Source organism: Canis lupus, chromosome 6 (assembly GCF_011100685.1).
Source record: "Canis lupus familiaris isolate Mischka breed German Shepherd chromosome 6, alternate assembly UU_Cfam_GSD_1.0, whole genome shotgun sequence".
NCBI lineage: Eukaryota > Metazoa > Chordata > Mammalia > Carnivora > Canidae > Canis > Canis lupus.
In genome coordinates this window covers 27944964-27963464 of record NC_049227.1, presented here as the reverse complement: position 1 = coordinate 27963464, position 18501 = coordinate 27944964, and the positions used below count along the sequence as shown (strand labels likewise).

At 44.4% G+C, this 18501-nt stretch overlaps 1 long non-coding RNA gene across 3 annotated transcripts in view; it reads left to right on the top strand.

The window, feature by feature from the left end:
• LOC102154922 overlaps nt 1-18259 on the top strand; it is a 36672-nt gene extending 18413 nt beyond the window's left edge. For 2 of the 3 annotated variants that reach the window (XR_005360891.1, XR_005360892.1), the window contains exons 3-4: nt 12023-14616; nt 18137-18257. This is a non-coding gene — a long non-coding RNA (uncharacterized LOC102154922). Of the gene's footprint in view, nt 1-12022; nt 14617-18136 lie in introns of all 3 variants that reach the window. The other variant, XR_005360893.1, reaches the window with a different exon arrangement.
• The last annotated feature ends 242 nt before the right edge of the window (nt 18260-18501 follow it).

The window sequence follows — 18501 nt, the reverse complement described above, 5'->3', positions numbered from 1 at the left end:
GTGCCACTAAACCACTGAGCTACCCAGGCTGCCCTCTTTGTCACTTCTGAGTCCTCTCTGCTCAGCCTGATCCTGGCACATTATAAGTGCTTAATAAATACTAAGTAAGTGAACAAATGTGCTACACTGAATTCCAGATTCAAAGAATCATAGACTTGCAGAGCTGCAAGATTGTGAGGTGTTGGGAGGAACACTCCGACTCCCAATGGACTCATCTAAGCCCTCAGCTTCTCCTGCTTGTAAGGGGCCTGGTGGAAACACGGTCCTGCATTTGAATGTGGTCCAACATAGCCTGTGCCCCTCCATGTGTGACAGGGGCTGGCTCTTGGATGGGTTAGTCACCTGTTCATCTCTGAGATCATGGAAATAGAGGGAATAGGCAAAGACACACTTCTCTGAAACTATGCATTTCTATATGGACTAACCACCAGGGAGGAAATGCAATAATTTCTCACCACCCTTCATTCCTAGCTCTGTTCTTTGTAGGCAGTTGCTGGTGCTCCCAGGCAAAGATAATGAAAGTTCTTTCTTTTTTTTTTTTTTTTTTTTTTTTTTTTTATTTTTTTTTTATTGGTGTTCAATTTACTAACATACAGAATAACACCCAGTGCCCGTCACCCATTCACTCCCACCCCCCGCCCTCCTCCCCTTCTACCACCCCTAGTTCGTTTCCCAGAGTTAGCAGTCTTTACGTTCTGTCTCCCTTTCTGATATTTCCCACACATTTCTTCTCCCTTCCCTTGTTTTCCCTTTCACTATTATTTATATTCCCCAAATGAATGAGAACATATAATGTTTGTCCTTCTCCGACTGACTTACTTCACTCAGCATAATACCCTCCAGTTCCATCCACGTTGAAGCAAATGGTGGGTATTTGTCATTTCTAATAGCTGAGTAATATTCCATTGTATACATAAACCACATCTTCTTTATCCATTCATCTTTCGTTGGACACCGAGGCTCCTTCCACAGTTTGGCTATCGTGGCCATTGCTGCTAGAAACATCGGGGTGCAGGTGTCCCGGCGTTTCATTGCATTTGTATCTTTGGGGTAAATCCCCAACAGTGCAATTGCTGGGTCGTAGGGCAGGTATATTTTTAACTGTTTGAGGAACCTCCACACAGTTTTCCAGAGTGGCTGCACCAATTCACATTCCCACCAACAGTGTAGGAGGGTTCCCTTTTCTCCGCATCCTCTCCAACATTTGTTGTTTCCTGCCTTGTTAATTTTCCCCATTCTCACTGGTGTGAGGTGGTATCTCATTGTAGTTTTGATTTGTATTTCCCTGATGGCAAGTGATGCAGAGCATTTTCTCATATGCATGTTGGCCATGTCTATGTCTTCCTCTGTGAGATTTCTGTTCATGTCTTTTGCCCATTTCATGATTGGATTGTTTGTTTCTTTGGTGTTGAGTTTAATAAGTTCTTTATAGATCTTGGAAACTAGCCCTTTATCTGATATGTCATTTGCAAATATCTTCTCCCATTCTGTAGGTTGTCTTTGAGTTTTGTTGACTGTATCCTTTGCTGTGCAAAAGCTTCTTATCTTGATGAAGTCCCAATAGTTCATTTTTGCTTTTGTTTCTTTTGCCTTTGTGGATGTATCTTGCAAGAACTTACTATGGCCGAGTTCAAAAAGGGTGTTGCCTGTGTTCTTCTCTAGGATTTTGATGGAATCTTGTCTCACATTTAGATCTTTCATCCATTTTGAGTTTATCTTTGTGTATGGTGAAAGGGAGTGGTCTAGTTTCATTCTTCTGCATGTGGATGTCCAATTTTCCCAGCACCATTTATTGAAGAGACTGTCTTTCTTCCAATGGATAGTCTTTCCTCCTTTATCGAATATTAGTTGCCCATAAAGTTCAGGGTCCACTTCTGGATTCTCTATTCTGTTCCACTGATCTATGTGTCTGTTTTTGTGCCAGTACCACACTGTCTTGATGACCACAGCTTTGTAGTACAACCTGAAATCTGGCATTGTGATGCCCCCAGATATGGTTTTCTCTTTTAAAATTCCCCTGGCTATTCGGGGTCTTTTCTGATTCCACACAAATCTTAAAATAATTTGTTCTAACTCTCTGAAGAAAGTCCATGGTATTTTGATAGGGATTGCATTAAACGTGTATATTGCCCTGGGTAACATTGACATTTTCACAATATTAATTCTGCCAATCCATGAGCATGGAATATTTTTCCATCTCTTTGTGTCTTCCTCAATTTCTTTCAGAAGTGTTCTATAGTTTTGAGGGTATAGATCCTTTACATCTTTGGTGAGGTTTATTCCTAGGTATCTTATGCTTTTGGGTGCAATTGTAAATGGGATTGACTCCTTAATTTCTCTTTCTTCTGTCTCATTGTTAGTGTTTAGAAATGCCACTGACTTCTGGGCATTGATTTTGTATCCTGCCACGCTACCGAATTGCTGTATGAGTTCTAGCAATCTTGGGGTGGAGACTTTTGGGTTTTCTATGTAGAGTATCATGTCATCGGCGAAGAGAGAGAGTTTGACTTCTTCTTTGCCAATTTGAATGCCTTTAATGTCTTTTTGTTGTCTGATTGCTGAGGCTAGGACTTCCAGTACTATGTTGAATAGCAGTGGTGAGAGTGGACATCCCTGTCTTGTTCCTGATCTTAGGGGAAAGGCTCCCAGTGCTTCCCCATTGAGAATGATATTTGCTGTGGGCTTTTCATAGATGGCTTTTAAGATGTCGAGGAATGTTCCCTCTATCCCTACACTTTGAAGAGTTTTGATCAGGAATGGATGCTGTATTTTGTCAAATGCTTTCTCTGCATCCAATGAGAGGATCATATGGTTCTTGGTTTTTCTCTTGCTGATATGATGAATCACATTGATTGTTTTACGGGTGTTGAACCAGCCTTGTGTCCCAGGGATAAATCCTACTTGGTCATGGTGAATAATTTTCTTAATGTACTGTTGGATCCTATTGGCCAGTATCTTGTTGAGAATTTTTGCATCCATGTTCATCAGGGATATTGGTCTGTAATTCTCCTTTTTGGCAGGGTCTTTGTCTGGCTTTGGAATTAAGGTGATGCTGGCTTCATAGAACGAATTTGGAAGTACTCCATCTCTTTCTATCTTTCCAAACAGCTTTAGGAGAATAGGTATGATTTCTTCTTTAAACGTTTGATAAAATTCTCCTGGGAAGCCATCTGGCCCTGGACTCTTGTGTCTTGGGAGGTTTTTGATGACTGCTTCAATTTCCTCCCTGGTTATTGGCCTGTTCAGGTTTTCTATTTCTTCCTGTTCCAGTTTTGGTAGTTTGTGGCTTTCCAGGAATGCGTCCATTTCTTCTAGATTGCCTAATTTATTGGCGTAGAGCTGTTCATAATATGTTTTTAAAATCGTTTGTATTTCCTTGGTGTTGGTAGTGATCTCTCCTTTCTCATTCATGATTTTATTAATTTGAGTCTTCTCTCTCTTCTTTTTAATAAGGCTGGCTAATGGTTTATCTATCTTATTAATTCTTTCAAAGAACCAACTCCTGGTTCTGTTGATCTGTTCCACAGTTCTTCTGGTCTCGATTTCGTTGAGTTCTGCTCGAATCTTTATTATCTCCCTTCTTCTCTTGGGTGTAGGATCTATTTGCTGTTTTTTCTCTAGCTCCTTTATGTGTAAGGTTAGCTTTTGTATTTGAGTTCTTTCCAGTTTTTGAATGGATGCTTGTATTGCGATGTATTTCCCCCTTAGGACTGCTTTTGCTGCATCCCAAAGATTTTGAACGGTTGTATCTTCATTCTCATTAGTTTCCATGAATCTTTTTAATTCTTCCTTAATTTCCTGGTTGACCCTTTTATCTTTTAGCAGGATGGTCCTTAACCTCCATGTGTTTGAGGTCCTTCCAAACTTCTTGTTGTGATTTAGTTCTAATTTCAAGGCATTATGGTCCGAGAATATACAGGGGACAATCCCAATCTTTTGGTATCGGTTCAGACCCGATTTGTGACCCAATATGTGGTCTATTCTGGAGAAAGTTCCATGTGCGCTTGAGAAGAATGTGTATTCAGTTGAGTTTGGATGTAAAGTTCTGTAGATATCTGTGAAATCCATCTGGTCCAGTGTATCATTTAAAGCTCTCGTTTCTTTGGAGATGTTTTGCTTAGAAGACCTATCGAGTATAGAAAGAGCTAGATTGAAGTCACCAAGTATAAGTGTATTATTATCTAAGTATTTCTTCACTTTGGTTAATAATTGATTTATATATTTGGCAGCTCCCACATTCGGAGCATATATATTGAGGATTGTTAAGTCCTCTTGTTGAATAGATCCTTTAAGTATGATATAGTGTCCCTCTTCATCTCTCACTACAGTCTTTGGGGTAAATTTTAGTTTATCTGATATAAGGATGGCTACCCCTGCTTTCTTTTGAGGACCATTCGAATGGTAAATGGTTCTCCAACCTTTTATTTTCAGGCTGTAGGTGTCCTTCTGTCTAAAATGAGTCTCTTGTAGACAGCAAATAGATGGGTCCTGCTTTTTTATCCAGTCTGAAACCCTGCGCCTTTTGATGGGGTCATTAAGCCCGTTCACATTCAGAGTTACTATTGAGAGATATGAGTTTAGTGTCATCATGATATCTATTCAGTCTTTGTTTTTGTGGACTGTTCCACTGAACTTCTTCTTAAAGGGGAATTTTAAGAGGCCCCCTTAAAATTTCTTGCAGAGCTGGTTTGGAGGTCACATATTCTTTTAGTTGCTGCCTGTCTTGGAAGCTCTTTATCTCTCCTTCCATTTTGAATGAGAGCCTTGCTGGATAAAGTATTCTTGGTTGCATGTTCTTCTCCTTTAGGACCCTGAATATATCCTGCCAGCCCTTTCTGGCCTGCCAGGTCTCTGTGGAGAGGTCTGCTGTTACCCTAATACTCCTCCCCATAAAAGTCAGGGATTTCTTGTCTCTTGCTGCTTTAAGGATCTTCTCCTTATCTTTGGAATTTGCAAGCTTCACAATTAAATGTCGAGGTGTTGAACGGTTTTTATTGATTTTAGGGGGGGATCTCTCTATTTCCTGGATCTGAATGCCTGTTTCCCTTCCCAGATTAGGAAAGTTTTCAGCTAGAATTTGTTCAAATACATATTCTGGCCCTCTGTCCCTTTCGGCGCCCTCGGGAACCCCAATTAAACGTAGGTTTTTCTTCCTCAGGCTGTCGTTTATTTCCCTTAATCTATCTTCATGGTCTTTTAATTGTTTGTCTCTTTTTTCCTCAGTTTCCCTCTTTGCTATCAACTTGTCTTCTAGGTCACTCACTCGTTCTTCCACCTCGTTAACCCTCGTCGTTAGGACTTCTAGTTTGGATTGCATCTCATTCAATTGATTTTTAATTTCTGCCTGATTAGCTCTAAATTCTGCAGTCATGAAGTCTCTTGAGTCCTTTATACTTTTTTCTAGAGCCACCAGTAGCTGTATAATAGTGCTTCTGAATTGGCTTTCTGACATTGAATTGTAATCCAGATTTTGTAACTCTGTGGGAGAGAGGACTGTTTCTGATTCTTTCTTTTGAGGTGAGGTTTTCCTTCTAGTCATTTTGCTCAGTGCAGAGTGGCCAAAAGCAAGTTGTATTGGGAAAAAGAGAAAAAGAGAGGAGAGAAAGAAGGAAAGAAAAGAGAAAGAGAAAAAAAAAAGGGAAGAAAAAGAAAAAAAAAAAAAAAAGAAGAAAAAGAGAAAGAAAAAGAAAGGAGAAAAAAAAGGGGGGTGGGGGAAGGAAACAAATCAAAAAGCAAAACAAAACAAAAACAAACAAACAAAAAAAGAACCACCGGGGAGTATCTTCTGATTCTGTGTACTTTAAGTCCCTTGGCTTCTCCTGGAAGTTGTCGGTCTAGCTGGTGTTCTGGGGGAGGGGCCTGTTGTGCTGATTTTCAGGTGTTAGCAGTTGGGGGAGCTGCTGTGCCCCTGCCTGGTGCAGGGCTCGGTGGGGGTTGTTTACTCCGTGAGGCCGCAGGAGGAACAGCCCCAGTGGCGGGGCAGCTCTGGAAACCTGGATTCAGCTCCGGCCGGAACTCCGTCTGCAGGGCCTGGAGGCTCCGGGGCGGGGCCGCTGATGTGCTCAGCTGGGGCAGGAGCGTCCTTGCTGTCCTGGGCCCTCCCGGCCTCTGCCTGTCCCGGGGGAGGCGGGATCCTGGGCTGTGTCCCGGCGCCCTGTGCTCCGGAGCCTGCGCTGGTGGATTCGCGCTCCCGCCCCGCAGCCCCCTCCGCGGAGCCGCCGCCGGAGCCCCTCCGAGCTGCTCCTGGAACCGCGCAGCCCCCTCCGCACGGAGCCTCTTCCTCTGCCCGAGCCCCTCCGAGCTGCTCCTGGAACCGCGCAGCCCCCACCGCACGGAGCCTCTTCTTCTGCCCGAGCCCCTCCGAGCTGCTCCCGGGGCCCCGCAGCCCCCTCCGCGGAGCCGCCGCCCGAGCCCCTTCAGCTGCTCCGGTCCCGCCGGGTCCCGCCGTGCGCGCTGCAGCCCTTAGGGAGCTCGGCGCACTCTCCTGGGCGCGCAGTTGCTGTTACTGTCCCCGGGAGCCCGAGGGCATCCCCGCCCTCCTGGGTCCTGCTCCAACTCCCCGCGAGCCCCTTTCCGCCCGGGAAGGTCGGTGCAGCTCCTGCGTCTCCGGGACGGGGCTCTCCTGTCCTGGGGACACTCGCCCCGGCCTCAGCCCGGCTCCTCGCGGGCCCCTCCCCCTTGGAGGCCTTTGTTTCTTTACTTCTTTTTCCCCGTCTTCCTACCTTGATAGATGCGCGAACTCTTCTCACTGTCGCATTCCAGCTGGTCTCTCTTTAAATCTCAGGCCGAATTCATAGATTTTCAGGATAATTTGAAGGTTTTCTAGGTAGTTTGGTGGAGACAGGTGATTTGGAGACCCTACTCTTCCGCCATCTTGCTCCTCCCCCCTGAAAGTTCTTTCTTGTATCAAACTCCTTTCCCCAGGAGACAGAGCCCCAGCATCAGCCAAAGCAGAAGGCTGTGCTCTGGGACCCTGGCTTGGAGGCCCGGAATGGCCATGCAGGGGCTTCCTTGGGAAAAGGCTGGACTTGCAGTGATTACTAATTATCTTACAATTGATATTTCAGTGCCCGCTGGCTTCTTCATCAGATGTCTCTGTATCATGTCAGATTATGAGAAAAGCAGTAGTCTGTAATGGCTAGGCAAGCCCATTTTCTTTCTTTTTTTTTTTTTCTAAAAGGTCAGTTTTTATAGCAAGGAAAGAGCTCTGAATTTACTCTGAATGTGTCCCTGGGTTTGTGCCACAAGCAGAAACCTCATCATATCTTCACAGACACTGAGTTACTATCTCCATTTTGCAGTTGAGGAAGTGGAGGCTCAGAGAGGTTGAGGGGCTCACTAGAGATCCCATGGACAGTAAGTGGTCGAGTAGGAACATGAAGCCAGGACTGTCTGTCCTCCCCCCATCCCCAACCCTGCACTGTATTCCCTCTGCCACTACTTTGTTGCCACCTGGGCCCCGTCTTCCAAGCCTTGTCTGCTCCTGTTGACTGAATGTTTGCGTCTCCTCCCCTCCCTCATATGTTGTGATGGTTTTGGGAGGTGAGATCTCTGGGAAGAGATGAGTTCATGAGGATAGAGCCCTTGTGAGTGGATTAATGCCCTGACTCAAGAGGCTTGGGGGAGCTCCTCACTGCTCCTTGCCACTGAAGTTCTGTTTTACAGATAAGGAAACTTAGATCCAGGGAGGTTAACTTATAAAAATGCACAGACTGATAGCTGGGATATAGCCCTAGACATGTCTCCAAAGCCCACATTGTCCATGCCACTGAGATGCACTGTCACAGACAGTGTCTCTTCCTTCCACATCCAATGGGGATGGCAGGCAGTGAGGCTGGAGATAGGTTGGCACTAGTCTGATCAGCAGGATCAAACTAACTGGGTGCATCTCAGATGAGTGTAGTGATAGGAAGGCATGGAGAGAATGGAGCCAAGGAAGAAGCACCGTTACTCTGGGAGACACCTGCCCGCAGGATCACTGCCGTGGGCCTTTAGTCTCAGTGGGTGCTCAAGCAGTCACACACCTGCTTAACTCTGAATGCCGGCCCTAATGGTAGTTGGTCATCCAAATCTGAATTTGTAACTGCTTGGGAACCACGCAGCTGGACAGATCTGGTCACTGATCTTTTTTTTTTTTTTGGTCACTGATCTATTAAAGGCTTCCTTAACTGTACATCAGTTTTCAAACCCTAAATGTCAACTGATGCTGGCAACAGGAAGTCTAAAAAATGGGGGCATTGGACATATCCTAAATGGAATTCCATGTCCATCACTGGTAGTCCAGGTACCCTTGGTTGTCTACTAGTGCTTGTGTCTCCAGGTAGCATCGAGGAGGACCTTTCTGTATCAGCCTGGGAAAAGAGACATTTCTTTATCTTTCTCAGTCTCATTCCCCAAGATTTACCTGAATAGCTCTGTTGCTAAGAACCACCTCCTCAAGCACTGGCTTCTTTTTGTCCTACACAGGCATGGAATTTTCAAGGATAAGTTAGTGTTTCTTTTTCCTGCAGCCTACACTAATTACTCACTTGCTGTTGGTTGACCAAGGACTGACCTGCTGAGCCCACTATAGATAATCATTGTTGCAGGCAATGTTTTGTTGAATAACCAGTCATCACCACCAGTCAAGAGAATTGGTTTAAACACCCATGTCAAAGCAAAGAGTTCTGAGCATAACACATTCTCACTAAAGATCTGCATCCTGATTGAGAGGATATTGATTTCACCATCTCCTGAGTTATCTGAAGCTTACCATTGACCTAGAGTGTTGACCTTACCATCTTCATATGAACTTTCACCTGGCAGAGTACTGGCATGGTATTTGCTCAAAAAAAGGGTGGGTGGTGGGATTTAAGAATGAACCAACAGCCTCACTTTAGCATGTATCCTGAGAAAGGTCAAGCAAATTGTGAGGAGTTACATAATGTAATGGAGGTGTAAGCATTATAACTTCTAGTGTATCAAATCAATGCTTTGTATACCTAAACTTAGACAATGTTATATATCAATGTATTTCAATATAAAAATTACATTTGAGGGACGTCTGGGTTGCTCAGCAGTTGAGAGTCTGCCTTCCACTCGGGGCATGATCCCGGAGTCTTGGGATTGAGTCCCACATTGGGCTCCCTGCATGGAGCCTGCTTCTCCCTCTGCCTATGTCTCTGCCTCTCCCTCTCTCTCTCTCTCTGTGTCTTTAATGAATAAATAAATAAAATCTTTAAAAAAATTACATTTGACCAGAATAAAAAAAGTTAAATAAGGTGACATTTGTGGAGCCAAATTTGGGGTTCCACTACCAAATTGCTGTTTCTCCCAGAAACATAAACTCCCTTGCTGTGCAAATCTCCAACTGAATAAATATGGCCACAGCTCCATGGATACAGAGCTGACTTTCATATCCAGGTGAACTACTCTTAAAAAGACCCCATGTGAAATATCAGAAAGGGAGACAGAACATGAGAGACTCCTAACTCTGGGAAACGAACTAGAGGTGGGGGAATGGAAGGGGGGCGGTGGGTGGGGGTGACTGGGTGATGGGTACTGAGGGAGGCACTTGATGGGATGAGCACTGGGTGTTATTCTATATGTTGGCAAATTGAACACCAATAAAAAATAAATTTACAAAAAAAAAAAAGACCCCATGCAAATCCAGAAAGATTAGGGAGTAGGCCAAATTATTTACTTTCTTGAAACAAGGTTACCAAAGCACGAGACATATGAGTGATAATGAACATATATTTTTCATATTGGTCTCCTCACGCCTGCTTTCTCATTAATTTCTTTCCTTAGCCTCTTCCCTCAGACCTGCAAGGGTCCTTCTCTGGCTTGTTATGGGAAATGTGGATGGAACAGAGAGAGCTGGCCTGTGTCTTCACAAGGCCTGATCACAGCTCTTTCCCATGTTCTAGGACATTTGAACATCCAGGGGCTACCATATGGCCAACTGGCAAGGAAGCTCAATTTTTCTCTCTCTTGAGGATCTGATTTGTGTATTGGGCTGAGATCAGACAGCCCTTGGGATCTAGGTTGGTGAAGTCTGGTTACTGGGCTGCTGGCAGGTGCCATCTGGCTCTTCTGGGCGTGCGAGGGAAGTAGTTCCCACCTCGATAGTGTCTGAAGGAAGAGCGAGTGGAGAGTTGGGTGGTTGTTGGGTTTGGAGTTGGCGGGATGGGAGCAGGTGCAGAGTGTGCCAGAGAGGCGTGGCCAACTGCTCTCAGGGCTTTCAGGGCCTTTGCCAGGAGGCTGTATCTAGACAGCTTTTGTTTGATCCTTCCTCCTCTTACTCCACCATCCGCAATCTGCATCTCTCTGGCCTGAGACTCCCACAGGCAGTACAAGGGTGTGGTGTTGAACAAAGTCTAGATTGGCTGTGCACTATACTGGGCATCATTCAAAGAGTGAAAGCAGCCTGTCTTAGCCTGATGGGGCTGCCCTAACAGAATACTATCGACCTGGTAGCTTAAACAACAAATGTTGATTTCTTATGGTTCTACAGTCTGGAAGTCCAAGATCTAGGTGCTGGCCAATTTGGTTCCTAGTGAGAACTCTTCTTGGCTTGCAGATGTCCATCTGGTTGCTGTGTCTTCACATGGCTGAAAGAGAGAGAAAGAGAGAGAGAGAGAGAGATCTCTTCCTTTTCTTACAAGGTTATTAATCCCATCATGAGAGCCCTTTCCCTTATGATCTCATCTATTCCTAATCTCCAGCAGCCTCATCTCCTAATATAACATTGGGGGTTAAGGCTTCAACATATGAATTTTGGGGAGGGGGCATATTCCGTCCATACCACAGATCTATAACACAGCCCTGCCCCCTGTGCAAGGAATTGCCAGTCTTGCCAGGAGCTTTTATGCCTTAATGAAGTCTGAGGAAAGCTCCTTAAAATATCCACCCAAGGATTATGGGCTTTGTAGAGGTTGTTTGATCTAAGCCTGAGAGCCTAGGTTGTGAGGAATCAGAGGCCAAACTCATGGAGGGAGGCAGGAATCTGGGAGGACCACTGGGGCAGAGGTAAGCTTCCAATGGAGCCTCAAGGAAGGAACTCTAGGGGTTGGATGTGTGAGGAAGAAGTTGGGTGTATGTTTGTGGGCTGGAAGGGCCCGGGTAAGGCCTAGGGTTGGGGTGGGAGTGGGGTGTAAAAGCTGGATTGGGTGAAGACATAAGGAGTCCAGTAGGGACCCACTGGGTGGAGATAGGAACTTGAATGCTTCCCTGCATCTGGCTTTTCTCCCATATACATATTCTCCAACCATGTGGGCTTTGGATACATTCAAGAGCAGAAGAATGAAAGCCAGAGGCTAGGGCTCAAAATCCTGCTTGTCTTTTCCAGCTACATGACCTGGAGCAAGCCACTGAGTTACCAGAGCCTTAGGCTCCTCATTAGTAAAATGGGGGAAGTCACCGGTATGCCTCATGTAGCTCTTGTGAAGATCTTGGGCGATGATGGATGAGAGAGTGCCTTGTAATCAGTGGAGACATTCAACTGTGTCTTCTGAGTATTGTTGGGGGTCCACAGAAGGGTTTTGGGTGGGTAGTGGGCCAACAGGGCTTGTAGGCTCATGGCCGGGGCCCCAGGCCTCTTCTGGCCTGCCCTGGGCAGGAGTGAGTAATGCTCACTTCACCCCAGGTTTGGCAGACGCATTCTCTGGTCTGATCCTTTTGCCTGTCTGGGGGCATCCGCTAATCATGGCATGATTAGAGCTATTTTGTGGGTGCCATACTCTCTCTGTTGGGGCCTATGGGAGGTATTGATGGGTCTTGCCCTCCCTCTGGCTGTCCCATTGAGATGGGGAAGTGAGGAGTATTACTGTCTATCAAGTCTGTTTGTCCATCTGATTCATGTCTTCATCAAACCTACCATCTTTAGACTTAGGGAATTTTATGAATAAACAACCTTTTTGTAAGCAAGAAGACTGAACCTGAAAAGGGAGACTATAACTCAGCATGAATGACTGAGCCCCATTCTTTGGGCAGGTCCTCTTTTAAGAATTTGGAGTTGAATCTGTTTTCTTTCTGTTTCCAGGTATTTCAGTCCCAGAGCTGATATGACCTCTCCTGAGCCTCTCAAACTCCTGAGCTGTCACACCCACCCTCCCACTGGAACCCTACCCCAGGTCATCTCTAGTAGGAAGGCTAACAATTGTACTGCCACAGCATTCCAAAAAGATGACTGTTCCACCTTCCCCCAACCATGGGGCTCTGCCTGCCAGCAAGCAGTGGGTGAGCCCACTCCAGAGCATATTTTAGAATCCGGTTCTTAGGATCCTTCTTGATATCAGCTACTAGGTTGTGTTCTTTGGAGTGAAACTCTGAAGTGGAGATATGCCTGCAGGAAGTTTACTGAGGAGACATCCTATGAAGGAGTGAGGGAAGCAGGATGAAGTGAAGAGAGAAGCTGGACTGGGATGAGGTGGCTGTGGAAACCTCAACTGATCCCACTTGGAGCTCTGAAGCTGGGAAAGGCCTTCAACCTTGTGCCCAACTAATTAGTCATTAGATGGGGACTTCCCCCTTGGATGAGGCAGCTCCCTTTGGCCAAGGGGTGGTTTCTGAGGAAGACTCAGCAGCGAGCCATCAGGAACCAACCTCCTGGCAGCTGGGGAATGAGCTCTGCAGCCCTGTGGGGTGACCACCATAGTCACTCTCCATCCATGTCACTGTGATGTAGAATGAACTAGTGGTAGGTCTCTGGACCCAAGTATGTGTAGGACCGCACTGCTCTCCTGCAACAGCTTTGCCCTCTGTGAGACTGTGGTGGTGGCTGCTATATTCTCCCATGGTAACCTCCTGGCCAGAGTTGCCTTCTTCAGGGGAGGGCATCTCAATGAAGCTGGCCCATTATGATACCTGTCTTTTTGGCCACTGGTGATTGAGCAGTATGGGCACTTGCACTATGCTGGTACAGTCACAAGTCTTTCCTTGGTGGGGGGAAGTTGTGTGTAGGACAGAATATTAATCCACACTTCCTTGAGGATGAGAGGCCCATGATGTCAATCTTGGGAACTTTGGTGGTTGGAGAGGAGGTCACTTTGCAGTGGGAGAGTTGAATCTGATGTACTGAGGGAAACAGACATGCAAGACAGAGTCATATGAGCCCTGGTGAGCTCTAGGGCCCTGGTTCCAGCTGTGCCTGAAGTCCACATTTTTTCTTCCTGCCCCATGGTTTGGTTGGTTAACTTCGCTTTTAACTATCATTTTATTAAATCCCAGTTGTTGCTTAAGTCCATTTGAGTTGGATTCCTGTTAATGGCAACCAAGTGAATCCCAATACATGTGAAACTATAAAGAGTTATGCTTTTAAATGTGGCTTGGTCTATCACGATCAACCCTTTTGTCAACTCCATAAAGTTCCAACTTAATGAACTTCTCTGGTCACAAGCTGAGGTCTTAAGGGCCATTTCTGGCCCTCAGCTGTATTTTGTTTGGTACGATGTTTTAAAAAATCCATTTATAATCATTTAATAATTGGGAAATTTATATAGTATTGACCTTTTAGTTTCTCTTAGTATATGGAAGACCTGTCTGCATTGGGAGTGGAAACAGCTGGCAGGTACAAGCCAAGAAGCAGCTGACCCACCTTTCAAAGGGGCATGCACTCCCTATTACTCTTCATTCCTCCCTCTTTGTTTATGTACCTGCCTGTATTCTGTAGCCATTTTAGGTAGTTGTTCCTGTTTTATGCAAATCCCGCTAGTTAGATGGCCTTTTCTGACATGGTCAAACTTTCAGTTCCAGAGGGGGCCAGAACAGATACTGGATACTGTGGAGGGAAGAAGAGATGCAGTAAAGTAGGTAGGGGCTCTTGGAACGCCCTAACGAAGCTCTCTGAAATCAGAAAGCTGCACAAATGTGAATTACCATCATTGTTATTAATAACAACCGAAAGGACAGGAGATGTGGAAGTCAGCCCCTACTTCGCCACCTCCCCAAGCCCAGAAGGGTATTTGTGCCATCACGATGGCATTTATCATTGGCATCGACAGTTATTATTAAACTACGTCAACGTGCAAATGCAAAATGTTTACCAAACGAACTAACATGAGCTGGCAGAAATAATATCTAGGCACTGTCTACCTTTAACTGTTCTTTCCATAAATTGCTGTGGCATTTCTCCAGGGCTCAGAGTCAATGAAGAAGAAGAGAAATGACTCTTCCGGCTTGTTGAAGGTGTTACTTGTTATTCCAGCTGGTGTCCTGTTTGTTCCATCGTCTCCCTTGCCACTGCTGATGGTAGTCCCTGTCACTGATTTAGGATACTGGACACTGCCGGCCAGCTCTCTACTCTGATCCCATATATTAAAAAGCAGGTGAAGTGTCTCTCCCTTTGTGTCTGTCTCTTTCCCAAATCAAAGTCGATTGACTACAGTGCGTCATTTTTAAGCTCCCAAGTGCAGGCAGAGGCTTAATAAAGCATCTTGCTGTGATCTGCCAGCAAGCCACACCTCGAAAATGTGGTTTTATATAAACGTGTGTGTTTGTGACTGCCTTACTGTGCCTAACTCCCGTGTCACTGAGGCTTTATTTAATGCACATGCAAGACCAACCATTGCCTGGCCCACCTGAACAGGTCTCCACTTTCTCTGACCTCTTCCCCTGCCATGTTTATGGGTGCACCAGGTAGGTTCATTCTTCCACGCTGTTCCTCTGTCTGAAAAAGATGTTATTTCCTGCTGTGACTTGCTGCAACATCTCTTCCTCTTACCAGACGTCCTTTGATGTTTAAGGAGTCTGCAGGAGCAGAGTTTCTGTTTTTAATGTTTTTTTTTTTAATTGAAGTATGGTTGATACACAATGTTACATTAGTTTTAGGTGTAGTCAGATTCAAGTTCTCTGTATGTTATGCTGTGCTCACCACAAGTGTAACTCACATCTATCGCCATGCCACACAAGTACCATTGACTATATTCCCTATGTTGCATATCTCATCTCTGTGACTTATTCATTCTATAACTGGAAACCTCTATCACCCACTCCTCTTCACCCATTTTGCTTATTAGAGAAAGAATCCTATGCATTTGAGTGAGTCCTGGCTCCTCCCTTTTTTAGCTATGCCATTTGGGACAAATTATTGACCTGTGAGCCTCAGTTTCCTCATCTGTAAAATGAGGATGGTGATAGGATTTAATCCTGTGAGGATTAAATGTGATAATGTGTATAAAGTGTGCATCATCACATGCCAGGCACACAATGAATGATCAGTAGGAGCAATTAATATGTATGAGATAGGTCCAAAAATAGACTGACCTGAGGTAGATCATGGAAATCATTTAAACTGAAGTTGCATCACCTCATGTTTTGACTCCTTAGCTCCTTTTACCTGAAACATGAGTGCAGAGAAGGACATAGCTAATTGGAAGTTTTGGCAAATCACACCTTGCTACCCTCTGATGGCTTTGTGTTATTTTGGGGTAAAAATCCTCAACATGGTTACAAGCTCCTGTATGTTTGGTCCTTGTTTATCTCTCTAGCCTCATATCCTGCTTCTCCTCACTCCTTTGGTTTGACACACTGCCGCAGGACCCTTGAACATGCTTCTGTTTTGTGGAACCACCTTAATCCACATTAACTGCTCATTTAACTCCTATTCATTCTTCAGAACCTAGACACTATCTTTGGAAGTCTTCTACAACTCCCTGTTATCAAATCATATCCCTTCTCTACAGAGCAATTACTTGGGTTTCTGATTATACATCCATTACTGTGTTTATTTGACTAAAGTCTCATTCCTGCACTGAACTGTGAGCTCCACAAGGGCAGGGGACCAAATGTGTGTATTGCTTGCTGCAGCATCACCAGCACCTGACCTAGCAACTGGCCTGGAGTGGGCATCCACTAAATAATTTGTTGAATGCATGGGTAAATATGTGACTTACTGTTTTTAGGAATGTGTACAGTTGGGATATTTGCTTGGGATCATAAAGTCCTAGTCTTGAGGAAAGAAGGGCTTAGAGACAGGGGCACCTGTGTGACTCAGTCAGTTAAACGTTCAAATCTTGATTTTAACTCAGGCCATGACCTCAGGGTCATGAGATTGAGCCCTGTGTGGGGCTCTGCACTGGGCATGGAGCCCGCTTAATATTCTCTTTACCCCCTCCCTCTCCCTCTCACCTGCTCATGCACTTTCTTTCTCTCAAAATAAGTAAATAAATAAAACTTTCTAAGAAGGGCCTAGAGACAAACCATTGCAAGATAGAAAATAGCATGATAGAACTGGTTTGATCCTGGCACCTGGGAAGTGGACTGTTAGGATTTGTGAAGAGAGTGAGCATGCTGAGTTTCCACTGATGAACCTCTTTCTCTCCGTGGTAAGATTGGCATCTAGTTCAGAAACAAAGTTTTATTTGAGAATAGGGCTGCTGCTAGTCAGGTGTTGTTTTTTTTTCTTTTTCCCACCTTGCCCCTTCTTATAAGTGGAATGTTGGTAAATGGGTGGCCTAACCCGCATTAGAGTCTTACGTGGTTGAAGCAAATCTTTCAATTGTTCACCCAACTACTACTTGAGTGGCTGACACATACCATGTGCTGAACTAGGGGATGGGGACTGTAGGGAACAAAAATGTGACTTCATTTGGAACTTACATCATCCCATTTACACATGCAAAGTGCTTGGCATGGAGCAGACACTTGAAGCAGGACAACCCCAGAGATTGGCTTTCATTACTTTTCAAGGATCTTTTCCATGGTTAGTGATTGTTCCCATGTTACCTAATTGCCAGAAGAGGCAGAGAGCTAAATTTTTGTGACATCTCATGTCCATATAAATGTTTGCTGCAAATATATGTTGTCCCCCTTTAATATGTGCATAACTAATTGAAAGTGAGCAGTCTATGGTGTGGTATCCGTGAAACTAGCTCCGCCACTATTAACTTGAGCTCTGTTACATTATCGAGCACACTTTCCTTGGGGCATTGTGGTAAATTATTGCTCCTTCAATCACATCGTGGTCCTTGGAGGACCAACCGGTAGGCCAACTTTTATTACCTTTGTTTTTTTAATCACAACAGGGAAATGATATGAAGGCATTGGGAAGGGAGACTTTTTATATAAGATGAAATGAGCCAAGATTGGAAGATGACATTTTTATGTGGCTTACAAATGGAGTGGATACAGTGTGAATGGCATTGTGAATGTGATAAAGGGCTCTGAGATCAGCAAACCCAAACCATTCACCCTCCTGCACAGGCAGAGAGGCTTCTGGATGGGTTGGGCTCTATTGCAGTTAGCAGCTCTTACTTTTCTGTGGCAAGGAGTTTGGAGTTGGAGGGTATGTATTTCATTGCCAATCCCAATTAGCTCTGATTCCACACAAAATATATGTTGTTAATCTGTTTAGAGTCAGGGTCTTACTGGGATTTATGAGTTTTTCAGGGGTCTGCCAAAATGTTTGTGACTCCTCCCCCCAAAAATTATTGGCTCCAAAATGCAGAAAGAAAACAGCAGAGTTGAAGTTAATGAATATTTTAAAAAATTTACTGCAAACTGTGCTACTTTGTCAATATTGCTAATTGTTAAATTTAGTGTTCATAGAGATTTCATTACATCTGAAAACGCTGGTAGATTAACATTTCCCACTTTCAAGAGCTTCTGAATATGCAAATTGCCAAGAAATCATATCCAATCAAAAATTAAGTCACTTATTGCCAAATAATTTCAGAAGCAAAATTTAGAAATTTTCTCAAAAAATATTTGATGGCAAAAAATCCATTTAAAGTAAGATGTAGGTAAATTTGTAATATGTTTGTAATGCCGTCTGGTGAGGCCTCCAAAAATAAGTGTGTCTATGGGTATACAAAATTCTTATAAAGGCCTTGTCATCTACCCGCCCCCTCACCCACTAGTAAAATAAATTAGATAGAAGATTTTCCTAACTGTGGCTCTTTTGTGAAGTGTTTGTGCTTTATGGTAGATTAGATTATTGTTCAGTAAATATTCATCCTCTACCTCTTGACCCCACTGGTGTAGGGGGAGGCCATGTAACTTTGCCCTGATGGTGACTGTAGGTTACTTCTCCATCCTTTGCTGAATTGATCATGACTTTCTTTGGCCAATGTGATGTGAGCAGATCTAACTCTAGCAAATGCCTGAAATGTGCTCATATGATAAGGCTTGCCTTCTTGTGCTTCTACCTTCTCCACAGGAACATGTCTTACTTCGTTATTGGCCTTGGAAAAAGGAGAGACTCATGGAGCAGGGTTACTCCAGCATAACTCCCAACTAGCAGCCTCAAGCAAAGCTGCTCTAGATAACCCACAAAGGCATGAATGAGAAATAAACACTTGCTGAGAATTTTTAGCTGTTTGTTATGCAGTATTATTTTGGCTGTAGCTGACTAATACATGAGTCTACTTATGGTGGTCCTAACCTATTTCTTTCTTTTTTTAAAATTTCTTTTTATTGGAATTCAATTTTCCAACATATAGTATAAAACCCAGTGCTCATCCCATCAAGTGCCCCCCTCAGTGCCCGTCACCCAGTCACCCCAACCCACCACCCACCTCCCTT